General features: G+C 43.8%; 1 pseudogene; it reads right to left on the bottom strand.

Annotated features, from left to right (window-relative positions):
- Positions 1 to 1065: 1065 nt before the first annotated feature.
- LOC140512284 (mitochondrial glutathione transporter SLC25A39 pseudogene) lies at positions 1066 to 1901 on the bottom strand (annotated as a pseudogene).
- Between the last annotated feature and the right edge of the window lie 1068 nt (positions 1902 to 2969).

Here is a 2969-nt window from a genome sequence, read left to right as displayed (position 1 = left end):
GAAGAAGAAGAAGAAGAAGAGAGAGAGAGAGACAGAGAGAGAGAGAGAGAGACAGAGAGACAGAGAGACAGAGACAGAGAGAGACAGAGAGAGAGAGAAGCAGGAAAGTTTTGCCACTATCATGTTAAATTTAATAGTCACAAAAATAATACCTTTAAGTCTCCAGATTGGACTTTCTTAACCAGAAGTGTGTGTAAATATGTGTGCATATATATACACATACACACAATATGCATATATAGATGTGTTTATACATATACATACATATACATGCATGTATATGTGTGTATATGTGTATATATGTGTATGCATATATGTGATCCTGGGTCTTATTTCTATATAGTTTTTGTATTCTGGGAAGTGTCATGTGAACTTCATGAGACCAAGACTGTGTCAGTGAGAAGAAAAGTTTAAGGATTCCTACATGATATCTTATTGTCAGATATACCTGACTCAAACCAGGTGATTATAAATTTACTACCACAGATGTCTGTCTCAAGATAATTAATAAAATTTGGTGGAAATTTAGTCATTTCAGCCCTCTTAGAATTCACTTTTCTTTTTTTTTCTTTTTTCTTTCTTTCTTTTCTTTTTCTTTTTCTTTTTTTACAACAACGCCTCATCTCTAGATCTAAAGGATTCGAGAAAAGGGAGATTAAAACAAAGCAGCACCAGGGACAGAGACAGATGTCCAGAGGAATAAACAAAGGGACAATAGAAGATTATGTTTCTCAGGAAGGAGAAGGGAGTGAACCAAGTTCTTGGGACTTTTGGTCTGTAGGAAAGCAGAGAGAAGTGAAAAAAGAACAGAGTTTTGTTCCCTGCGTGATGTCCTGCTACTGCTAGGTAGAAGGAAATGTGAAATGGGCATGTCACTCACTCTCAGCCATGCAGAACAGAGGGCAACACTCTGCCTCATAGCCTCCATGATAAGGTAAGTTTGTCCAAGTTTCCCTCTTCCTCCTGAGAGCCACAATTAGTCTCTTCAGGAGAACTTGGAGGTTGGCATCTTCCCTCTCTCTCTCCCACTCTCACTTCAGGGTCCCCGAGGGCATTTTTCCAGGTTCAGTCTCTGGAAAAACTTTTTTTGCTTAATTCATAGATGCTGATCACGATGGCACAAGAGGGTACGGCTTTGATGGTCTGTGGGATTAAGCCTGCAAAGAGTTCTCTGATCCCAGACTCAGCTTAAATTCTTCTGAGCAGCAACCAGGTGGAAGCAGAACTTGAAGAGGTCCCTCTTAAGGCTCCCACACTTACCAGTTTCATCTCACGCTGAGTTGTCACCATGTCAAAAGGCACTTTGAGCACAGCGGCCACAGTTCCAGCGAAAGCTCCAGCCACAAAGTTGATACTGTCTGAAGTCTGGTCCTTGGGTACCATCTTACCTAGCCACATCTTTGCTAACTCATAGCTAAACCAGTACAGAGCTGAAAAAGGCACATCTCTCAATGCAATGGCACTCCAGTCAAGCAACAGAGAGGACCAGTTACTCTGGGACACTGCTGTCCTAACACAGGCCCCAATTTCAAGGTAGGAGAGATGCTGGCCTGAAGCTTTGTCTCACCAGCTCCAGGGGGACTTATCATAGTCACAGTACCCAATCGGGCCATAACTCCTTCCACCAAGGGTGCATAGAGGTCCAAAGTCACAGTTGGGCTGCATAAGAAACCCCTGAGATGGTCATAGACAGTAAAGTAAATGGCAGTGGCAGGTACTCTCATGGCTACAGTCACGGAGAGGCTGTTTCAAAGGGTCCTGGCATCCTCCTGCAGAGTAATCTTCACAAAGGCATGGTACATAGTGCCTGTGAAACAGGTGGGATGTTGGTACCAAATAGCACATGGAGAACTACTCTGACACAGATAGAGGGACTCTAGAATGCCATTGCAGTAAAGCATACAGTCCCATTTAGTATAGGATGTTCTAGGATCCCTGGGACTGTGCCAGCCCTCTGGTTGGAGAAAGGCCCTGGAACAATAGTCCAACCATTACCACATCCACTGGGTAAAATGGAGGTAAAAGGCCCCCTGTGCTTTATGCCAACATCTGCTGCATGGCCTGACGATGGTTTATTGAGAACAACATGGAAGTGATTCTATCAGTAAGCTCCCCAACATACATGGGCGGTTTCCTATTGAAACAATGCCTTAACTGTAAAAAATAATAAGTATTAACTTTTGGCATCAATAAAGCTCCCAATTGCTACAGCAAAGGTCTAAGTGAATTCATTCACATTCTGAACCAGTTCTCCTATCTTTCTTCAACATAATGGTGCCAAAACCCAGGGGTCCAAATATTAATTGGATTCAAATAATATTCTCCTAGTCACTGGAATAAGAGGTAAGCTCCCTTTACTTTGTTCTGTTCCCCACACCTTTGTGCTCCTACTATCTCCCTAGCAGGGAGACCTCTGGAGTGCCCATTCACTGCAGGAGGTGTCTGTAGCTCCACTGACTTCTGGGCAGTCAGTCAGACTGTGGACCCTAGCATAAGGGGACACCCTTGCACTGAGTCCATCACAATTTTTTCTCCCCTCTTCCTGGGATGCTGGGAAAAGTAGGGAGAGGCTGCTTGGAGACTGCTGGAAGGGGAGTTCAGGGAGGAGAACTTAAGAAAAAACTAGTAGTGTTCCATTGTAACACAGCCTAACCTCAATATAAACCACAAAAGTAATTTGCGAAGGGGGTTTCTAAAAAAAACATGCTTAGTAAGAAATTTGGGTCTCCAGAACTAAAAGAAAAGGTACCTTGAGCAGACTTTTTGCCCCTTTATTATTTGCTTTGGACCTTGATTTACCCTGTATTATTCCTTCCACTCCCCATGGGCCTTTGGGGGAGGTTAATAGGTGCGTCTCTGCATCTGGTTCTCTTTGAGGGTCCCTATATCCCAGTTTCAGGGCCTCTGTGCCCTGTGTTGTTCCCCTCCCCTGAGAGATGATGGGGAGGTGGGTCATTGGGTCTCTGAGT

Source organism: Notamacropus eugenii, chromosome 6 (assembly GCF_028372415.1).
Source record: "Notamacropus eugenii isolate mMacEug1 chromosome 6, mMacEug1.pri_v2, whole genome shotgun sequence".
In the NCBI taxonomy this organism is placed as follows: Eukaryota; Metazoa; Chordata; class Mammalia; order Diprotodontia; family Macropodidae; genus Notamacropus; species Notamacropus eugenii.
The sequence above is the reverse complement of the archived record's forward strand: the minus strand, read 5'-3'. Positions and strand labels throughout refer to the sequence as shown.